Genomic DNA, 23,504 nt, shown 5'->3' with positions numbered 1-23,504 from the left:
CCATTCTAGCGGAGGGTGCACAATGAAAAATTAAATAGTAAATATTGTTTAAATGCAATACGCACTACGAGAAAAAGAAAGCAGAGGAGAGGAAGAAGAAATGCTGGTGGGTGGGGGCCATTTCAAACAGGGTGTCCAAGCTGGGTCTCACTCAGGATCTGACATGTGAGCAAAGGGGTGAAGAAGGCAAGCACGTGATCCATGTGGATACCCAAGAGAAGCCATCAGGAACGGCTAGGACAAGGCTCGGAAGCACCCCGGGTCTGCTGAGGATACATTCACTGATAACTGTTCCTGCAAAATGCATATTGTTGTTCTATGTGCATCATTTTAATTTTCATAATTGCATTTGTAATAGTCTGGGCTCTCCAGAGAAACAGAACCAAGAGGGGGGAGAGAGAGAGAGACAGAGAGAGAGAGAGATTCACTCTAAGGAATTAGACAACATGGAGGCTGAGAAATCTAGGATCCGCCGTCAGCAAGTTAGAAGCATAAAATTGACACATAAAATTAACCGTTCCAATATTGTATTATGTTTCTCATTCTGCTTCTTACTTTCCCTCAAAGAAATGTTTTTAAAATCAATAACTGGGGTAGGCAGAGTTCTAAGATGGCCCATGATCTTGGCCCCTGGGGCACGATTATGTTGTGTTTTGTGGCGGAGCAACATTGTAGGTGTAATTAGAGTTACTAATCAGCTGACATTAAGATAAGAAGATCATCCCAGCGGGCCTAAACTCCTCACAGAGTCCCAGTAAAAGCAGTTTCCTCCGGTTTGTTGCAGAAGAGAAAGTCAGAGAGAAGCCAAGTGTGAAAAGGATACAACATGCCATGACTGGCACAAACATGGAGGCACCTGTGGGGTGAGGGGGGAATGGCCTTGGGAGTTTAGAACAGCCCCTGGCTGACAGCCAACCATCCACTGCTCCAAAGGGCTGAATTCCACCAACCACCTGAGCCAGCTCAAGGCACATTCTCTCTCCCGGAGTCTAGATGAGAGCCCAGTCCAGGGGACATTTTGATTTCAGCCCCTTGAGACCCTGAGCCGAGAACCCAGTCAGGCCACGCCAGGACTTCCCACCCACAGAACTGTGAGCTGGTAAATGGCTGTTGTCTTAAGACCCTAACTTTACCCAGCAACGTAAAATGAATACAGCAGTATTGGATGTACATTGTACTTATTTAAAAAACGCTAATATCATATTTGCCTCACATGAGGTAAGATTCCAAGAACTTTACAAATATTAATTCCCTTAATTGTCATAACTCTGCAATATAGGTTTTATTATTTTTCCCATTTATAGATGAAGAAACTAAGAAACAGAGAGGTTAGGTTCCTTGTCCAATGTCAAGTGCTGAAACCAACAGTCAGACTGAGGTGATCTGGCCTGGGGAATCCATGCTCAAGCCCCACAGGTAGTCCTTTGCTTCTAGCTGTTGCACAAATTTTTTTTTTTAAGATTTTATTTATTTACTTGACAAAGAGAGAGAGAGAGAGTACAAGTAAGCAGAGTGGCAGAGGGAGAGGGAGAAGCAGACTCCCTGATGAACAGGGAGCCCAATGCAGGGCTCGATCCCAGGACCCTGAGATCGTGAACTGAGCCAAAGGCAGACATTGAGCCGACTGAGCCACCCAGGTGCCCTATTGCATATTTCATATTGTGCTTTTCCCACATTTAACTCCTTAGTTCTCCAGGGACGGAATTCTCATGGCCCTGTGCAAGAAGCTCACTGAGGACTGTGTCCGACACAGTGAGTTCCCGAGTCCCTGGGCACACATGTACTGTGACTAAGTACTTTGATGACTCTCTAGAATGGTCACATTTGCCTACACCCTCAGCAGCCTCTTGGGGCCACCGCATGTCTGCCATAGCCGTTTTCCAGCTTTCTCATTTTTGTCAATCTGATGAAAATAAGGTAATATTTTACTACTTTAAGAGAACTTTTTAAACGATTTTATTTATTCATTTAACACAGAGAGAGAGAGAGAGAGCACAAGCAGGGGGTGGCAGGAGGCAGTAGAAGAAGCAGGCTCTCTGCTGAGCAGGGAGCCCAATGTGGGGCTCGATCCCAGGACCCCAGGATCATGACCTGGGAAGGCAGACACTTAACTGACTGAGCCACCCAGATGTCCCTCCATTACATTTTTTAAAAAGGGAATTTCTAGGGGTACCTGGGGGGCATAGTCAGTTAAGCATCCATCTCTTGGCTTTGGCTCAGGCTCAGGTCATGATCTCAGGGTTGTGAGATCGAGCCCTGAGTCAGGGCTCTGTGCTCAGTGCAGAGCTTCTTTCTCCCTCTCCCTCTGCCACTACCCTCTGCGTGGTCTCTCTCTAATAAATAAATAAGTCTTAAAAAAATAAAAAAAGAACAGAGAATTTCTCTTCCTCTCTTTTCATTATGAAACATATACAACAAAACATTTGCTAGTGTAACCATTTTAGATGGTTAGTGAGGTTCATTAATGCACTAGCATTAATTGCATTCATAATGTACAAACATCCATATCGACAGTAGTCTCCCTTATCTGCAGTTTCTCTTACCCACAGTCAGCCTGGGCTGGAAGCAGATGATCCTTCCAATGAATCACCAAAGGGTCAACAGTAGTCAAACACTATGCACAGTGCCTCTGTCTGTCACCTCACTCTGTGCAGGCACTGTGTACTGTCTTGGACAATCACGAGAAGAATACAGTACTGTAAGATACTCTGAGAGAGAGTAATCACATTCATAGGACCTTTATTACAGTATATTGTTATTGTCCAATTTTATTATTTGTTATTGTTGTTAGCCTCTTACTGTGCTTAATTTCTTTCTTTTTTTAAAGATTTTATTTATTTATTTGACAGACAGAGATCACAAGAAGGCAGAGAGGCAGGCAGAGAGAGAGAGGAGGAAGCAGGATCCCTGCCGAGCAGAGAGTCCGATGCGGGGCTCGATCCCAGGACCCTGAGATCATGACCTGAGCCAAAGGCAGAGGCTTAACCCACTGAGCTACCCAGGTACTCCATTGTGCTTAATTTCTAAATTGAAATTTATCATAGGTATGTCCGTATAGGAAAAAACATTGTACGCATAAGATTCGGTACTACCATCAGTTTCAGGCATCCACTCGGGGTCTTGGACTATGTCCCCCACAGATAAGAGGTGACTACTGTAGTTCCAAAAGTTTTCATCACCTCACATCATTGCTTTTAACTTGCGTTTCTCTTTGAGTATCTCTTTATATGCGTTTCAGTACATTTGCATTTGATTTTTGCCTTATTCACCATAAGAAAACAAATTAGTGAAAGAGAAGAAGCTCCAAAGAAATATAGAAGCTAATAGCACAGTTGCCTCTGAATCACACAGCCTTGAATTTGAATCCCAGTTGTTACCTTTCTGTCTGGGTGACCCTGAAAAGTTACTATCTCTTTGAGCCTCAGTTCTCTTATCTGAGGAATGGGAATAATAGTACTGGCCTCTCCAGGTTCTTCTAAGTATTAAATGAGGTGATATATGTAGAGGGTTATCACCATTCCTAGCAAAAGTAAGTACTCAATAAATGGTAGCTATTATTATTATTATTATTATTATCATTATTAATTCAGCTTGGGTTATATTTCATCTAAACCTTCCCTGACCCCCTGATGGTAGAATCAGACGTCCTCCATATGGGCAACACCGCCTTTACTACCAATGGTCTTAGTCTCAAGGTTTTGTGGAGGAAGAAACGGGACTAAAATAATTTAAATGCAGAACCAAATGGAGGGGGTAAAGTTAGATAGCGTTGTAGCCTTAATCTTAAATAAGGAGCAATGTCAGCACCCACAGATAGGGCTGTTGGGAGTGAGGAGTCTGCTCCGGGCTGCGGCAGTGCACATTCCCCAGCAGGAGGAGGAATGGCTCTGTGCTGCCTCCCGCCCTGCTGGAGAGCCGAGAAGATGCTCGGTCCTACTGACGTGCATTTGAATCTCAAGGAGTGCCAGATGTACGTGTCCTGTGTTTTTTTTTTAATGGTGCGAAATGCTCATGCACATGGATGTTTTGAATCTGAATCCCCTCCATTTAATTGATGACACCAATAATAACTAAAATCGGCAGATTTCACTTAAGACGTGAATCACCATCAGTTTTTTGAAACGTGAGTCAGGTTTTGTTTCCCACTATTATTATCTTGTGTCCTGTTACTGGCAGTATGGACTACAGTCATTCATTAAGCTTGCCAAAACACAGAAAGGACCGAAGCCAGTTAACCAAAAAAATAGCATTACCATGTAGGAAAAGTAAGTGTTTTCAACTCTAAGAGTGAGAGCCCAGTGGAACCAGGTTGGTGGTATTGGCACTGTGTTCTTTCCTTATGCAGTTTAATCAGCTGTTCACTGGCATTTGAAAAAGAAAGAAAATTTAATTGCCCCGTGTAAGTCCTTTTTAAAGTATATGTTTATTTCCCATTTTATCGAGGCACTTTTCTTCCACTTTTTAGAATTTCTAATTATAGAATTTGCTTACTGAAAATGTGCGCTTTAGGCTAGAAAAGAATATTTAGAAATCCTTACCCCAAAGAAAAGCAAGTGGGAGTGGAAATTTGAAAGAGGACCGCCTAATTCAGCACTAAAACCAGTGTGAGAAGCAGTGTGTGAGTGTGTGTGTGAGAGTGTGTGCATGTGTGTGTGTGTGTGTGGCTAAAATGTGCTTTTCAAAGTGCTGAGAGGTTGATGGGAATGTTTGATTAGCTCCTCTGAGAAAAGAGAAAAGTTGCTTGGACCTCTCCTTGTTTCTTCTTTAGAATAATTTGGATGGGATTTGTGATGCAGAAAAGCTTAAGGAAACAAGGATATCCATTCTGTGTGGTGGAAAATTTTTGAAAAAAAAATTGCTCTCTTCAAACAAGGTATGTCTGATGAATTACTAAGCTATGTAGATAGTTTGCTTTCCATTCCTTATTATAAAACCTTAAAATGTATTTGTCATGAAGAAACTGCAATACATACCTTGACCAAGTAATCAGTCTGTACAAATTTTAGTCTCAGGAGAATTGGGAGGGGATGGGGGGAGTTGACATCCTTGTAAATGACTAATATTATGATTAACTATAGATCATATTTTATATATATAGATCATATTATATATTATTATATTTAATATTAATTATATATATTAGATCAACTATAAATTAATTGTGGTGCGATAAGATTAGAACAAGATCTTTCACTGTATTTTCAAACCAATGTTATTATGGTTAAAACAAGTTGGAAAGTATGACATGAATCTCTTTGTTACGCTGTCCTTTTTTGTACCTTGCTTCCTCTATGGAATATGATAGCAATGTAACAAATTGCTTCCAACAATATATGAAAAGCAGTATGAGAAATGGACACATTGATGCTAAGTGAAGAGAAATGATTTTAGTGTGGATCTGAGCTTCTCTCTACTCAGATCTCAGTGGAATGTGGCTAGTTGTACAATTCTGTATCTTGTTTCTACTGGAAGTGTTTTCTTAGGCTGAATGCTTCTTTAACTGATAAGCCCGAGAAAGGGCTGGTATTGTTAAGTCTACTATTGTAGCTCTACTTTGCCCAGGGAAACAGAGTACAAAATCTCTTTTAAGCATGATTGGTGTCAAACCAGCATAAACATGAAATAAATGCCTCAAGCCCAGGTTAAACAGAGAGGATAAGATGGAATAGTTAGACTCAATGGTTTGCTCCGAAAAACCCAGGCATCTTTGCCATCCTCAGATCAAGAGCAGAATTCCAGGTTTTCTTTGGGCTTATTGTAAAAATAAAACCAAGCGTTCTTGGCCGTGGAGGTTATTCAAAAATGTGAGCGCTCAGAAAATAGCATTTTGCCACTACGTTGCGTGGCAATAAATTTGGAAGTTTTGGTGGTAAAGTTCTGAGGTTGTTTTTCCCTCCGTCTCTTGAAAGATGAAAACAGCCTGCAGCGAAGCTAGATCAAACACTATTTGTTTGTGTATTTTTTTCTCTTATGTGTGTTAGCTGCGAGCGGTGGCTACGCCTCCTCCGGTAGGAAAGCTGACGCCTCTGTCTTTTATTTATTGAATTAAAAAACCCTCTTTTGTAAAAGGGCTTTAGACAGAGAATTGCGAGACTAAAGGGCTGCATTTTTAATTGCAATGTGCCGGTTTCCCAGACTAAGCTTGATTTAAATATATCTTATACCTCACCCCAGAAAGGAAACACCTAAAGAGCGTTGGAAATGCTTAGGATCTATCTTTAAATGGCGCTATCTCCAGGGATATCATTTAGAAGATCTAGTTATCTCTTTGGCCAAGTTCCTGATTACAGGAAGATAGTTTCTTTCAGGGAAAAAAAGGCCCTGGGTTTAAAATGGTTTATGAATAGCATCGGGAAAATAGAAATGCTTGTGCTGTTCTCGTCTGTGATTCCTGCCAGACGTACAGGCACGCAGGAAAGCAGTAGGGGTAGCGCACTGCGAGCTCGCCGTCCTATAGTACAGTACTGGTTCTTACTGCCTGGCTGGGTCACCCCGGGAAAGGGGTGCAACATTTCCTGACTTGCTTCCCCATCTGAAAAGGAGAAATTGCAATGCCTGCCTGCACCCCTCCCACGGTGGTCATGAGGTTCAAGGCTGATTCCCAGCTCCAATAGGGTTTTGAAACGTGTCAAGTTCTATAGACATGTTATCTGCCCCCCCCACCCCCGGCCCCTTATTCAAAACCAGATTACACTGAAAGGATTCACTGGTCTCAAAATAAATGTTTCGTGGCCTCCGGGATGTTACCTGTGGCCACATGCATAACTGCTCTCCTTGCTTCCTTGGAAGCAGAAGCCCGGGAGCGCCGGCAGTGCGTGATCTCTCAATAGAAGGGCATTCCAGCTGTGTGACCTTGGGGAAGATACTCCACATCTCTGTGTCCCCATTTCCTCACATGGGAAATGAGGAAGTTGGACAAGGTAGTCTCTAAGTTTCCCTCCTAACGCTATGGTCCCTCGCACCGGGACCTCTCCAGTATCAAGACGTGACAGGCCTCTGTACATTACAAAGTAAAGAGTATCAAAATGGGGTTTGGAGACTGTGGTATATTTAAAATATTTATATTTACCTAACTAACAACTTTTTGATATATGAAAATGAAATGTTGGGGTGCCTGGGTGGCTCAGTGGGTTAAAGCCTCTGCCTTCGGCTCGGGTCATGGTCCCAGGGTCCTGGGATCGAGCCCCGTATCAGGCTCCCTGCTCAGCGGGGAGCCTGCTTCCCCCTCTCTCTGTCTCTGCCTGCCTCTCTGCCCACTTGTGATCTCTGTCTAAAAAATAAGTAAATAAAATCTTTAAAAAAATTTTTTTAAATGAAATGTAGCATAACTGCATATTATATAAATGTAACACAATGGTGTAGATATGTATATACATGTGTATATATCATATTACTATATTATTATATATATTACTATATATGTTACCTATATATGTTACTAAGGACAGCATGGTCCACATTGTATAACAGACTTCTTTCAGTTTTCAGGTGCATTTCTATGACTATCTGTGAACCCTCATGCAGAGATAATGTCAAATATCTGAACTTAAGTCCTTCCATCCAAGGCCAAGGCCAGGGCCAAGTGGCCCTCCTGCACTGTGTAAATACTCTGGGAGTCCAACAGAAGGATCCGCCCCCCCCCCTTTTTAAAAGATTTTATTTATTTATCTGACAGAGAGAGATCACAAGTAGGTAGAGAAGGAGGCAGGCAGAGAAAGAGGGGAAAGCTGAGCAGAGAGCCTGATGCGGGGCTCGACCCCAGGACCCTGGGATCATGACCTGAGCCGAAGGCAGAGGCTTAACCCACTGAGCCACACAGGCACTCCAGATCACCCCTTCTTAAATGTCTTAACTTCGGCAAGTTACTAAACTTTCTTGGGCCTCGGTTTTCTCACCTGTAAAAGGTGTCTGTTATTAGTGCCTGCCTCATAGGGTTGTGGCAAAAAGCTCCCGTTGGTGCTTGGTACAATGTCAGCACCCAAACGTTAGCAAATGTTTTCTTTATTATATGTGTCTGGAATGAAGAAATCTGATCGGCTGTGAAACAAAGCGATCTTAATATCCTTCAAACTTTTAAACATTAACTCTGCAGCTGTGGGAAGCAAACAGATTTGAGAAATTATCTGATATTAATGTAATTATTAGAAATGTGTTGCCATTTCATCATCCAGAGGATGTGAGCTAATTCATCAATCAGCAAATGATAAGCAACAGAATTCCTAAGAATGGGTCCCTCTGTGGTTTGCAAGAGGTGGCGGAAATCCTGGCCCTCTGAGCATGCAGAGAGTGAGCTAGAGAACTGCCCGGGGAACCTGCTACCTTTTACCAGTGTGATAGGTCCTTGTGCGTGTGGCAATGAGCAGCTTCTGCGAGTGCAGAGAATAGGTACAGAAAGGAGCAGTAGAGCAGGACACATTTAGGTGTGGCATCAGCAGTGGCCTTCGGATATAGTGCTGCTTGCTCATTTTTAATGAAGCTGCAGGAATTCATGCCAACGCCAGCTATCAGCCCAGATTCAACCCTAACTCCTGTCACTTGCCTGCATCCCTGGGCTCCCCGGCAGCCAGCCTCGCCAGTGGTGGACCTGTACCCCACTGGCCCAACTCCCGTCACCAGGCTCAACTGCTGTGCATAGCCTGTGGCAAGACCCTGCGACCACGGGAGTGCATGAGGACAGTCAGGGGCGACACCTGCTAGTGCACAGCAGTCGGGCCTGGCCCTTGCCATGAGGTCAGTCTGCACCTGGCCCCTGCGGCCACCCAGTCTCCAGCCACTGACCCCTGCAGCCCCTGTGTGCACGCCACCAGCTCTGGCCCTCACCTCCTCCTGCCCTGGTCTCCAGCCTCGGGATGCTAAGGCATCACTAACACACAAACAGCCCTTGCAGATACCCACAATGTCCTCACCCAGGACTACCCAGTTGCCAATGTTGGGGACCCCAGCACACCTTCCTGGACCTGGAGCCACTGCAAGCCCCACTAGACCAAGGGTCACAGCCTGCCCCGGCATGCCTCGACCCACCAGTGAGGTCACCTGACTGAAGGAAACTTCTGTCACTGAAGTCAGGCCATGAAGTCTAGAAGAGGTAACTGGACACCTTCGCAAAGCTATGAACATCATGAAGAAACAGGAGAAGATGTCACCAAAGGAACACAGGAAACCTCCAGTAACTGACCCTCAAGAAATGGAGAGGCATGAGCTACCTGACAGAGAATTCACAAGTGAGTACAGCTAATGAAATTAATGATTCAGGAAAACAACACAAATACAAAATAAGTTCAACAGACACAGACAGCATAAAAAAGAACCAAACAACTTTTGGAACTGAAGCATAAAATTTTAATTTAAACACACACACACACACACACACACATTTAAATCAGTCTGAGATCACCGAGGTGAGTTCCTTTTTGCAGACCAGGAGGTGAAGGGCCAAAATCCAAGGAGATTCCCAGAGCCCCACCTTCACAATGGAGCAAAGACTATTTTGGTCTTGTTTATTGCATTTTTCTGCGGTTACCTCACCTGTTACACAAACAGTTGTGGATACGGGGTTTAGAATTTGTTTTTAATCAACTGGAAAACGTTTCCACTTCAACAGACTGCAAATCTTAAAGAAATCTCCTTAGAGACATGTATCTGAAGTGCTCGGGCTGCCTGGGGACGGCACCAGGCGTCGCTCCGAGCTGAGACCTGTAAGAGCTACACATCGTGTGGCAGCCTGCACCGGGCAGCAGGTGTTGTGGCTCGGCTGAAATCCATTGCCACATTCCAGTGCTAATATCCTGAGGGAGAAAGGTGAGCTGAGATCATGGGATGCCAAAGCCCTCTTCTGAGTTAAATCTACAAGCCACGGGTCTTGGAACAAAAGGAACACTAGTTTGGTTTAGATTCAGTTTAGGGACTACTTTCGTGTTTGTGTTTTATTTTGGTGTTACAATTTTATTTATTTATTTATTAAGATTTTATTTATTTATTTGACAGACAGACATCACAAGTAGGCAGAGAGGCAGGCAGAGAGAGAGAGAGAGGATGAAAAGCAGGCTTCTTGCTGAGCAGAGAGCCCAATGCAGGGCTCGATCCCAGGACCCTGGGATCATGAACTGAGCTGAAGACAGAGGCTTTACCCTGGGATCATGACCTGAGCTGAAGACAGAGGCTTTAACCCACTGAGCCAGCCAGGCACCCCCGGTGTTACAATTTTTAAAAAGGCATAGGCATATCCAATTCTTTTTAAAAATGCTAGCTATCATTCCTCAGCCACTTGATTGGTTCAGTTGTCCTACAGTCATCTAGAAGATTTTCATGAGAATGGGCTACAGATCCTATAAATCTCCGAGAGAGAAGAAGGGAACACAGGTGTAGAATCGCTCCATTTTGGGGCCCTAGAAGAACTGAGGTCAATGGCAATCACAAACCCAAGTGGTTCCTTCACCAACAAGTCCCAGAATTAAGCCACAATTACCCTGGGCAGTGTCTTGTTGAGAGAGACTCAATTGGTTGCCTTGACTCCATAGAGTTCATTCAACTAGAGTCTAAACTCGCCCTATTTGCAAGTGGGTAGAGATAAAAATGATGAGGATGATGATGGTACTCATGACTCACCACAACCGAACAATAAAAAATCATATTTGCCAACACCCATACAGACACTGTATGACAGACACTGGGTTAAGCCCTCTTCATGAAGTCACTTATTTAATCCTAACAACAACCCTGTGAGGTAGGTTGTAACAACCCAGTAACCAGACTGACTCCTGAGACACTGAGAAGTTGAGTAAGTTGTCCAAGGTCACACAGCTAGTAAGCGACAGAGCTCAACCTTAAACCCAAGCAGTCTCTTTCCAAAGCTCACGTTCCTAACTTACCAGGCAACGAGTACACATGCTCCTGGTTTTTCTGTCACCACACCAAATTAATCTTTGCCATCCTTGAAAACATCATTTTCAAGCCAAGTAAATTCCAGAGAAAGTATTCCCTCTTGCAAGTAGAGACACAGAAGTAATCCTGAAGTAGGGGAGTGGAGGTGTTTTGTTTCCATCATTCTTAGATGAGCTCCTAACTTAAGGACACTTGGCAGGTGTGTTGGGCAGACCTGACTCCCAGGGGGAAGCTGAGGAGCAGACCTCATTATCAAGCCCTAGGAGTAGCCAGTCCCCAAAAATTGTCCTTTATCTTCACTTCAGGGCTAAGTTAACAGCAAGGCACAGAAGAAAACTTGTTTCCTAATGACTCAGGCTTCTTCAGAGAACCATGTCCCCCGATAAGGGTCTCTACATTGACAACAGTCTAGTAAAAATTTCTCAAATTCCTTCCTTCAGTGAGAGAAAGGCTAAAGTTTTGTGTGGACATGTGGTAAAAATTCATAAAAACCACCCTTCAGGCTATAGTGAGAAGGGACTCTGCATTCTTTCTTCTCAGATTCAAAAAGAAAAAAGAGAGAGAGAGAGAGAGAGAGAGAGAAACTATTCCTTCAGGGGAACCCAATGTATATTTTCCAAGAGATCAAGCCACTGGCATCTCAACACTAAGTGAATTCCGTCCTCGGGCTTCCTCTGTGTCCCAGACAGAGAAAACAGGCTTTGGAAGTAAAGGTGCAAGTCAGCTTGCCCAGACTGGCTTTGCTTGTATAATAGAATGAGTGAATCTACAGTCCAAAAGGTAAAAGGAATTTGGGGAAGCAGAGATAACCCTGAACAACAGGAACAAGTGTTTACTGGGCCGCCATCATGCGCCATTATAATTCTACACGCTCAGGAAGAAGAGTGAACAAAATAGGCTCCGCTCCCCTAGAGGAGTGCCAGTCTGGGGAGCACACAATAAACAGATACACATGAGAGCCCTGGTGGTATTATGGGCTGTGAAAGACCTAAGACTATAGACTAAGGGGGCAAGACAGAGCAGTGAGATGAAGTGATGATTTGCACGGCATGGCTAGATAAGTGTCTGGTGAATGGACATTTAAACAGAGAGAGAGAGAGAGGCGACGGCAAAGCCATGGAGCGACCTGTATCGATACTTAGGGGAAGAACAATCCAGGCAGACGAAAGAGCAAATGCAAAGGTCCTGAGGTAGCACCAGGCTTGGACAGGCCACAGTGTCTGGAAGAGCAGCATGAAGAAGAAAGGCAATATGGAGGTACTTGGACAAGTCGACGTGGGGGGCACTATCCAGCTGTTCCTCGAGTTCCCCCAGGATTCCCCCATTTCCCACTCACACACTCCACCGGCCACTCTTGCCTCTGCCCTGGATGAAATCTGAGTAGGTCCCTTAATATTTCAGGCCACACTCAGAATTTTTAAAAAGACCTTGCCCACATCACATTCCCAAAACAATCAGTTTCATCATGAATATGAATGTAACCCTTAAGTAATGCTTAAAAACTGAACAATGGCGTTCACAGTTTCAAGTTTCACCCAGCCCCCAGGCCCTAACTGCTGCTGTGGGGAAGGGAGCGGGACTGGATTCTCTCTTTCTCTGCTCTGTGCCTCTCCCCCTCTTCCCCTGGGCTGCTAACAACAGTATCTTCATGTGCAGAGTTGAAGTGGGTACAGAGAGGAAAGGTAAGGGGACAGAAGGACCTTGTAAGCAGATACTGTTATAAGCTGGCCTCCTGGGTTCCATGGGCTTGGCAGGCACATACAGCGGTTTCTTGTTCATCTGGGGCACCTCTGTGGGTTTGGAGAAGCTCCCCATTTGTTGGGAACTCCAGGTGCTGTTACATAGCTCTGGCTGGAGGTTTACGGGGTTCCTTGCTCAGCCTCTGAACACCCACCACTCTTTCTCCTGTGCCTCCTGCTGTGGCCTCCTCAGCCCTCTGTGCACCTGGCTTGGGCAGGACCTGAAGTGACTCCAGGCTGATGCTCACCCAGAGACTGGTTTGCCACAAGCTCTTTCCTCTCCTATAGATGTCTAAATCGTGAGCCAGACACCAGGCCACTGTGCACCCAAGCCCAAGAGACACAACCAGTCAGTCATCTCAAATGGGGCTACTGGGCATCCAAGCTGGACTTCCAAAGATAGTGACCGAGAGCCGGGATGCCTGGCTGACTGCCTCCCTCCAGACCACACCACAGTTGGAGGAGCCAAGAGGGAAGCCGGAGACTGGACAACAGGAATTGTTTTAGGAAAAGTTATTGGCGTTTTCCCTTTTTGTCCCTCTCCCCAGATGCAGGAGGGGAACCGGGGGACACACAGTCGTGAGAGGACCATCAAGGAGACCACTTGGGAACGTGGAAGTAGTTCTCCCATAGTCTCAGCTGAAGCTAAGACAAAGCGTCCTCCCATTTTAACATCTCATTCCACAGTCAATTACAATACAGTCCAATGTTTATTTAGATGGGTGTGTTATGCCTGGTTAAACTTAAAAATATGCCTGGGGCATCACTTTACCCTAAATAACATTTGTGTGAGAGAGAAAGCTATATGCGAGTTCAGGCCCAGATAGGACCCCCAAAAAATCTCCTGACCTTACAGCCAAGACAACCGTATCACACAACTATCACACGTCTGTATTTCCGAGTGTGCCTCTTAACTACTGTCAACAGAGTATTTCAAAAAGCCTCGGAATATGTGTCAGGGCAAAAAGAAAGGTGAACCCATCCTGGAGAGTGGTAGAATGGGGCAGTTGGTGGGGTTAAATGCGAGGCCTGGGGTGGATTTCTGGAGCTGCTCCTTGTTCATCCCACCCGTGGACAGCTCACTAAATTCTCTAAACCTCGATTTCCTGCTCTGAGAAATGGGCATCAGTGTAGCTGGCCAGTAGACTCGCCATGATAGTGAAACAAGATGGCCCCTGTGCTGAGGGGAGCGTATGGAAAGCGCTCAGCGAATGAAGCTGTTGGTATCGGAGGGGACTCCACACTTGTAAGTCTTCCCATGAAGAACAAAGAGACCAATCCCATCTCATGTAACAGCCACTGGACAGCAGGGCCTATTTATTGTCAGGAGAAATGGGAAAGAGGGCTGGAAGGCTTGGGCAGCACTGAGGACGGTCTGGAGAGGGTCCTTGGAGCCTGATGCTGCACAGCTCCCTTCAGAGACCTGGGTCTCCTGCTTCAAAATGACTCCTTCGACTGGTTGCCCCCGACTGCTGGGACTTAATCCTTTATGCCTTCAATGCCTCAGCCTTAGTGACTGCGCCCCTCCACACCCTCCCTCCACTCCCCCTCCCCCACTGAACCTATGGTTGCTGGGATTCAAGAATGTGCTTTGACCCACAGCCCTGCACTGGCCTCTCCCCAGCATGGGGACCACTGGGACCCTGTCACCTGTGATGAACCCCTTGTTACCAAGAGGCCAACAGGAAGATGCTATGGACCTTACAGACACACCCTCCTCTCCCTTCCCACCTCAGCTGGAAGGCTATGTGAGAGCCCAAAATGTTTTTTCTGTGCCTCAGAATTGAAGTCCGACCAAAAAGCACAGAGTGTTCGGGCCAGTCGAGGCTCTGGGGATCACAGCTGGACGGTTCCAGACAGACAGCTCCAAACTCACACTGGATGGCCCCTTGGCAACCACAAACCTCAAAGCCCGAGGGAGAAAACCCAGTGGGAGGCGGCAGGACGACTCCACAGTGTCAAACACATTAGGTAAAGACGCTTCTGATGAGAGGAGCTCCTCTTCCAAAACTCCATGAGAATCTTTTAAAGGCGCACGGTTTCCAGAGTAACTGAGAGGAGTAGTCATGGTCTGCCTCGTCTTTTACTGAGGTCCTCAATCCTTCCCCCAGACTGACTGCCCTTCCATTACGGAGGATAAATAACTCTCGGAAGGAGTTCTTTAGAGCTCATTTGGGGGAATGCCTGCAAACTAGTGTTTTTTTCCTACTGGCAATATAAGATCTAAACTACCACTTCAGAGACGTAATTACTGTTTGCAGCCTCACTAGAAATCACTATTGGTCGCGGGTTCTGTGGATGTGGTAAGCATTACCATATGTCAGGTTCTTAACGAGGTACAAAATGATGGTCTGAGATATGCACACCAAAAAAGGCTTTCCCTTTTTGGTGTTCTGACATGTCGAACCATGCCACATGGATCGATGAGGCTGACGACCTCAGCACAGCTCAGTCATGGAACACAGGGACAACCTCCCTCACCCACCCACTGCCCACCAGTCAACATCACTGCTTTAGGATTGGACTTGATTGCACATGGTGATCAAAAGTGGTCCTGGAAAAAAAAAATGTGGTCCTGGAGAAAGTGATCCTCAGGTGTTCACATCTTAGTTATAAAAAAAAAAAAAAAAATCCCCTATATTGATGGAAAATTCCTAGGTTGGGAATTCCTAGGTTACTTACATCAGTAAGCATAATGTTCTTAGAAATACATTGGGGGAAAAACATTCTCACAAATCAGTTTCTCCCCTGTCATGCCGGATAATGAGTTCTTTGTGGTGGGGCTGCCCTGTGCCCTGCAGGACTTTTCGCAGCATCCTGGCTTCTATCCACTAGAGGTAGGGGCCCCACCCGGATTATGACAACCAAAAACGTCTTCAAACGTCGCCAAGTCTTCAGGGGAGGGGGCAAAAATCACTCTTGCTTGTGAACCATGATCATCAACATACCCGGAACTCCACAGTGACATTCTGACGGCAGAGTTTCAAGGTCACCCACTCCCATGTTTGCCTCCCAGAGCATTCCAGGTGTGCAGGTTGTGTTCCTCATTCTTGGGGGATGCCACGGCTTATGGGATTCTCTGTCACACCTCTTCCCAGAGCCTCACTCCCGAGTTGGATCCAGCCTCTCAGACCCCTGCTTGGTGCTACCAGTGGACAGGCAGCCACAGGTGTCCTTTTCATTTTAACTGTTTTCATTTTCCTACCAATCATGTCAGGGAAACAGATAAGTAAAACAACAGAATTGAAAAGGGTTTGAACCAAAGCTTCAGGAAATAGAAACCAACTCCAGCTGGCGGGAGTAAAAGGACCCAGAAACATTTATGTCATGCGCAGGAGACTGAGTCCAGCTGGACCTCCTTCAGACTGGAAATGGGACCTGGGAAGTGGCCAGAAACCAAAGCATCCTCTCCCCCTGCTTCTCCCAGGGCCGCAGGCTTTCTCTTCTCCCTTTCTGCCTTCACCTTCTGCATCTTATTCAGGAGCCCATATGGCCTTCAGGTTGGCTCTCACAGTTTCCAAGGCTTTCAGGTTCCTGAAGCTAAAATCACAAGGGAGGTCTTGATTGGCCGAGGTTATCTTTTTTTGCCAGACCAGCTGAGTCGCACAAGTTCTGTGAGTGTTATTTCTGCATCTGACTATAATATTTGAGATCTTCATTTCAGGGGTCTTTTGAGATTGAAGTCCTAGATGTCACTAGGCATTTAAACATGCAAAATATTACACAAATGAGGGGTGGAGTTCTTATTTTAGAATAATAGTATATAATGAATCACAGAATTATTTGGAATTTACAATAACAGTTACATGAGAGGTTTGATGTCGTAACAAGAGCTCAAGACTAAAATAGAGATCTGGCCTTAGACAAGTCACTTCACTGCTCTGAATTATGGGGAGAATAATGTCCATTCTACTTCCTCAAGAGGTTCTTAGGTGATTCAGATGCGAGAATTGTTGAGAAAGCATCTTACAGATTCTGGCATTATTACAGACTTCACTTAAAAAGACAGGTCCTGTGAGTCAGGAAGCAGTGAGGAATACTTTTTTATTCTCAGCAAGCCTAACCAAAAGGGAAATACATTCTCTCCCATGTCAGGTGGTCCAGAGGTGGGCCCAGCCTCTAGGCACAAGACAGAGCTCCAGCTCCAATTCTCTGTGACTGATTTGGCTGCTTTCCACCTTTTGGTGTTGACTTGCTTCTCACGGACTTGTCTCATGGTCACAAGATGGTTGCCAGCACACCAACAAGGAAGGCAACGTCTCTCCCTGAAAAACACAGAACTAAGTCTTTCCATTCTGTGCGTCTGATACAACACAGGACACAGCCCGTCTTTGAACTAGGTGCCATCACATGGAGAGTGATGCTGTGCTGATGTGCTCTAGCCTGAGGTTCTGAGGCAGTCCCCAGCAAGGGGGAAGAATGTATATAAACAATCCTTGGCTTAGACTTGGAATCAGGAGCCACCCTAGGAACTGGGATGGAGCAGCTTCCTCTGAGTCATCTGTGTGTATTTATTCTTTTTATCAAATTGGGGCTGTGTTGGGTAAGGAGAAGTGGAGAAGCAGCCGCTCTGCTTAAGCAGCCAACAGCATCCGGTCCACACAGTCTGAAGGAGAGCATATCTTCAAGCAGCCTCGTACATTCTTTGGAGCCATCATGGAGAAAAGGCAAAATCGCCCCTGCCTCCCTCACTATTTGGCTTGCACTTTTCTCTTGGTGTTTCTTTAAGATAAAAGAAGGCTCAGTTGGTTAAGCGTCTGACTCTTGATTTTGGCTGGGGTTGTGGGTGATCTCAGGGTCATGAGATCGAGCCCTGCCTTATGCCCTGCGCTGGGCATGGAGCCTGCTTAAAATTCTCTCTCTTCCCTGTGTCCCTCCCACCCTCTCTAAAATAAGTAAACAAATCTTTAACCAAAAAGATAAAAGAAGGAAGGAATTGGAAAGAGAAGGAAAATAAGGAAAGAAAGAAAAATCACCACACTTTCTGGCTGGCTCCTGTGCTCCCTCCCTCCCTCCCTCTTTCTCCCTCTCCTTCACAAAATCCTGGGGGATTGTAATAGTGGCTGCTGGTGTCATGGCAACAGGAAATGCAGTGTTTCAGGCCCAGCCCAGAGGAATACGATCTGTGTGAAGGTTTATATACAGATGGAGGCCACCTCCACCTTGTAAAGGCCCCTCCTAGGACCTCGCTAGATCAACCCACATCCACTGACAAGCGGCCGAGGCTTTACATCAGGCAGAGATGGCAAAGCAAGGTTGCAGATGTGGCCTCTCCCCATTCAGAGATGTCAGTCCTCAGGGGATTTTTGGCATTTTGGAAATACAGCCCAAGCCTCTCATAACTATTAAATGTTTCCAGATGGACACTGGCTCTTTCTGCCTTGTGGACAAAGAATATTGTTAGGTGCTCCCCCTTGTAGAGTCATAGATCAGACAAACATCAGCATTGCATAAATCTTACACGCCCACTAGGGCAGATTTTCTGCAAGTGAGGGGCTCAAGTAAACCTCTAGGGGGCTTATTAAAAATGATGAATGCAAAAATAATTTTTAAGTCTTCCATGTCTCCCTATTGCCTAAAGGATCAATTGCACATTCTTTAGGCGTGACATTCAAGGCCAACATGGCCCCTTCTTTCCTCTCAACGGGCTGATTCCTCTCCTGGCCTCTCGGAGCAGCTCCCAGTTTCTGAAGCTGCTCCATCCCCTGGGTCGTGTCCTTCCCTCACCACTCATTGTGTTCCAACCTGCCAGTTCAACTAATTCAAGACCCTATCAATGCCCACGCCTCACGCTTATTTGCCCATCCTCCCCTTTGGCCATCGCTGTTTGCTTTTCAACAGAAATCTTCAACTCTGGCTGCACAGGGGAGACACCTGGGGAGCTTTAAAACAGTACTGATACCAACCCAGACCAATGACATCAGAACAGATGAGGGAAGTGCCCTTGGTTATTATGCAACAGCTGTAGCAAATGGTGAAATATAAAGGCAAGGCCCTGGGCTCAGAACGCCCAATTTGAAGTCCAGTTCCTCCTCTTTTTCCCAGCCGTGTGACCTGAGGCCAAGTACCCACCCTCTGCATGCCTCTACGTTTCCACCTCTAAAATTAAGGCAGGAAGGAACCCCCACCTCACTGGGTTACTGTAAAGATCAAATGAATGAATATATCACATTAATATATTTATTATATATCAATAATATATTAATATGTTATTTATATGTGATTAATTTATATTAATTAATTTATATTTGTATAATATAAATTAATTAATTTATATTAAAAATAATTTATATGTGATTAATATATCACATATAAAATATCAATGACATTTAGAATGAGCTCCATCAGTGTTAGTTATGATGAAGGTGCATCAGACTCCTTCTAGAAGCCTCCAGGCAACTTGGTGAGTGGACCTGCCCTGTGCTCCTCTCTGCCCAGCACAGAGCACACACAGCTTTTTTTGAGCGATGAAATGGATGCATGAATGAAGATGAATTTTGCCTTTAGGAGATTGCAGAGATTTTTAAGGAAGAGGTGGCCCATGAGCTGAACCTCGGATAGGCTGGATAGGCCTGTGAGAAGCAGATGAGGAGTGGGAAGGTATTCCAGAAGGGCAATAGTAAGGGTCCTGGACAAGACATGGAGGTGCTGCATGTAGACAAAGACCCTCCTCGGACCCCAGGTGTGCTGTGAGGATTACAGGAAAGAACTGCAGTGTGATGGTTTGAGATGGAAGTGGGGCCATTTCAGGAAGAGTCTGTAATGGCTCACTGAGGAATTCAGGCTCTATTCTGAATAGGATGAGTGGACTGTGGAGAAGGAGTCTGAGACGGTGAATGGACAATCTAACCCATGCTTTAGGAAGTCAGTCCTCCCCGCTGGAGGGAAGGGTGACCTGGAGCCCAGAGAGCAGACACCAAGGAGTAGGCTAGGAGATTATTGTAGCTTCTTATTTGATATCAACATTATCTATGTTCAATCTTCCAAAAAAGTTATTCTATTAATTCTGACTTATTAACATACGTGCACAGAGTAAAATTGAAATAGAACAAAACCGTCAGACTCACTTCTGTCTTTGATCACCACTTACCCAGTTTTCATTCTCTAAAGCAATCACTGCATGGTTATTAAAATACAAAAAATTATAGGAGAGTACTATGGACAATTGTATGCCAACAAATTGGATAATCTAGCTGAAGTGGACAAATTCTAGAAACCCAAAGCCTACCAAAACCGTGAAGAAATGCAAACTCTGAATAGACCCATAACCTAAGGAGATTGAATCAGTAATCAAAAATCTCCTGACAATAAAAAGCCCTGGGTCTGATGGTTACTCTGGTGAATTCCAAAAAAACACTTAAAGAAGAACTAACACCAAACCTTCTCAAACATTTCCCCCCAAATGCAGATAAGGGACTATTCCTTAAGTCATCCTATGGGGGCAGCATTACCCAGATACCAAATCAGACAAAGGCACTACAAGAAAACTATAGTGTCCCCTATCAATACAATATCTCTTATAAATATTGGTGTAAAAATCTTCTGCAAAATACTAGCAAATTGAATTCAGCAGCATAGTAAAATAATTATACAACATGACCAAATGGGATTTATTCCTGGAGTGCCACAATGTTTGAACATACACAAAAATTGATTAATGTAATACACCATGCTAATAGAATAAAAGGGAAAAAACAAACACATGATCATCTCACCTGATACAGAAAAAGCATTTGGCAAAATGTAACTTCCTTCCATGGTAAAAACACTCAACAAACTAGGAATAGAAGGAAACCACTTGAACATAATAAAAACCATATATGAAATCTCACAGCAAACCTCAGGCTCAAAAGTGAAAGACGGAAAGCCTCTCCTCTAAGATCAGAAGCAAGGCAAGGATGTCCACCTGTTCTCTCCACTGTTATTCAATAGAGCCCTGGAAGTTCTAGCCAGAGGAATTAGGCAAGAGAGATAAATAAAAGACATCCAAAATGGAAGGAGAAAGTAAAATTATCTCTGTTTGCAGATGATATGATCTTATATGTAGAAAATCCTAAAGATTCCACAACAAAACTGTTAGAGTGGAAAAAAAAAAGTTGTTAGAATAAATAATTGAATTCAGTCAAGTAGTCGGATACAAAATCAACACAAAAAACTCAGTTGCATTTCTATATGTGAACAACAAACAATCTAAAAAGGAAATGAAGACAACAATTCCATTTATAATAGCATCAAAAAGAATAAAATACTTGGGAATTAATTTAACCGAGGATATTAAAGACTTGTACCATGAAAACTACAGAACATTGCTGAAAGAAACTAAAGAAGGCATAAATAAATAGAAATGTATTCCATATTCATAAATTGGAAGACTTCATATTGTTAAGATCTTAATACTACCAAAAGCAACCTACAGATTCAACACAGTACCTATCAAAATCCCAACGCTGTTTTCTGCGGAAATTGAAAAACCCATCCAAAAATTTATATGGAACCTCGAGGGATACCAATTGGCCAAACAGTCTTGAAAAAGAAGAGGCAAGCTGGAAGAGGCACAATTCCTGTTAGAAAACTTACTACAAAGCTATAGTAATCAAGTAGTGTGAGCCTGGCATAGAGGTAGATGTATATACCAATGGAACAGAATGGAGAGCCAGAAATTAACCTTTACGTTACGGTCAAATGATTTTTGACAAGAGCGCCAAGACCATTCAATAGGGAAAAGATATTCTCTTCAACAAATGGTGCTGGGAGAAGAGGCTATTCATATGCAAAAGAACAAAGTTGGACACTTACCTAACACCATAAACAAGTACTAACTCAAATGGATCAAAGATCTAAATGTAAGACCCAAAGCTAAAAAACTCTTAGAAGAAAACAGAGGACAAAAGCTTCATGACATTGGAGTGGACAGTGATTTCTTAGATATGACACCCAAGGGGCATAGACAACAAAAGAAAAATAGACAAATGAGTCTTCAGAAAAATTTAAAAATTTTGTGCATCCACGACACTGTAAACAAAGTACAAAAAATGGGAGAAAATATTTGCAAATCATATGTGGTAAGAGATTAATATCCAGAAAGTATAGGTAACCCTTAAATTCAACAAGAAAACAACGTAATTTGACACTAAGCTAGGGACTGGAATAGACCTTTTTCCAAAGATTTACAAGTAGCCAATAAGCACTCAAAAAGATGTTCAACATCACAAATTTTGGGGGAAATGCGATGAGATGTCACGCCACACCTATTAGAATGACAACTACCAAAAGAGACAGAAAATAGGAGGTGTTGGTGAGACTGCTGATGCTGGAAGCCTTGAGCATTGTTGGTGGGAATGCAAAATGGCACAGCCATTCTGAAAACAGTACGCTGTTTCCTCAAAAAACTAAAAAAAAACCCTACCATACGATCCAGTGATTTCCCTCTGAGGTATAATAATCACAAAAGAATTGAAAGCAGGGTCTCGGGGCACCTGGGTGGCTCAGTCGTTAAGCGTCTGCCTTTGGCTCAGGTCATGATCCCAGGGTCCTGGGATCGAGCCCTGCACTGGGCTCCCTGCTTGGCCAGAAGCCCGCTTCTCCCTCTCCCTCTGCTGGTCCCTCTGCTTGTGTTCCCCCACTCACTGCATCTCTCTGTCAAATAAGTAAATGAAATCTTTAAATAAAATAAGAAAGAAAGCAGGGTCTCAGATTTGTACATCCATGTTTATAGCGGCATTTTTCACAATAACTAAAATGTAGACACAAATCAAGAGTTCATCAGCAGATGAACAGATAAGTAAACTATGGTTTATATGTGCAATGCAATATTATTCAGTCTTAAAAAGAAAGAAACTCTGACATATGCTACAACATGGATGAGCCCTGAAAACATTATACTATTTGACTTGGACCAGTCACAAAAAACCAAATACTGTTTGATTCCACTTAAATGAAGTACTTAGGGGAGTCAAAATCCTAGAAGCAGAATGCAGCCTGGTGGTTACAGGAGCTTGGGAGATAGGGGAAATGGGGAGTTTTTATTTAATGTGTGTGGAATTTCAGTTTTACGAGATAAAAAGAGTTCTAGAAACGGATGGCGCCGATAATGGCACATTAGGAGTGTATTTAATCCTGTTGAACTGTACTCTTAAAAAATGGTTTAGATAGTACATTTTACATTTGTATATTTTATCCCAATAAAATAATGGGAGGAAAAAAACCTGAAGAATCATATAAATATAAGGTGATGTTATTATTTATTACCAACTTGCTATTTTCTAACTCCGGGCAAAAAAGGACTGAATTAAATTGGCTGGCTACTCTACTTGCATCGGTATGTCTTTTAATCTCACAACCAAGTCTCATTTGCCTCAACAGAACTTCATATTCGGGACTCTATATTTACAGCTCATGGCACAAGCCATAAATTCACTAATCAGTAACACAAGTTTTTGGAAACTCTGATTATTTTGTTTCTGTTCAAACCCTGGTGAACACGTGGGATCTCAGGGCTCTAGCATTCCTGCACATGACACAGCTTCGTGTCACAGGACAGTCTGCAGCAACTGCTTAACAGGGGTAGTGGCCATCCTTATCCCCAACCTCTGTAATGTTTAAGAGAGGGTTTGATTTTTTTTACACACATTTTAAAAGGCACCTCTCTGTTTTAAGGCATGAGTAACTAGACCAAGCTAGAACAGAAACTGAAGTGGTGAGAAAGAGGTCTGAAAACATTCTGATTCCAAGAGATCAGAGTGATTCTGGTCCTGTTCCATCAGGAGCGAGTCAACATTTGGGTGATAATTCCTCCAGGGTTAGAGTATTTCCTGGAATCCTGTTTGTTTTTATCCACCCATCCCATCATGGAAAGATCAGATACTTCATGTCTCCTAAAGTTGT

The 23,504-nt window shown here is 44.0% G+C and overlaps 1 protein-coding gene across 1 annotated transcript in view; it reads left to right on the top strand.

The window, feature by feature from the left end:
• Positions 1-4,613: 4,613 nt before the first annotated feature.
• The window catches only part of VIT (vitrin), a gene marked incomplete at both ends in the record, with an annotated part of 93,993 nt that continues 75,102 nt past the window's right edge, over positions 4,614-23,504 (top strand). Inside the window, one exon of the mRNA XM_080814636.1 lies at positions 4,614-4,873. The remainder of the gene's footprint in view (positions 4,874-23,504) is intronic.

The sequence above is a fragment of the Martes martes genome, assembly GCF_963455335.1.
Source record: "Martes martes genome assembly, chromosome: 9".
Lineage (NCBI taxonomy): Eukaryota > Metazoa > Chordata > Mammalia > Carnivora > Mustelidae > Martes > Martes martes.
The sequence above is the reverse complement of the archived record's forward strand: the minus strand, read 5'-3'. Positions and strand labels throughout refer to the sequence as shown.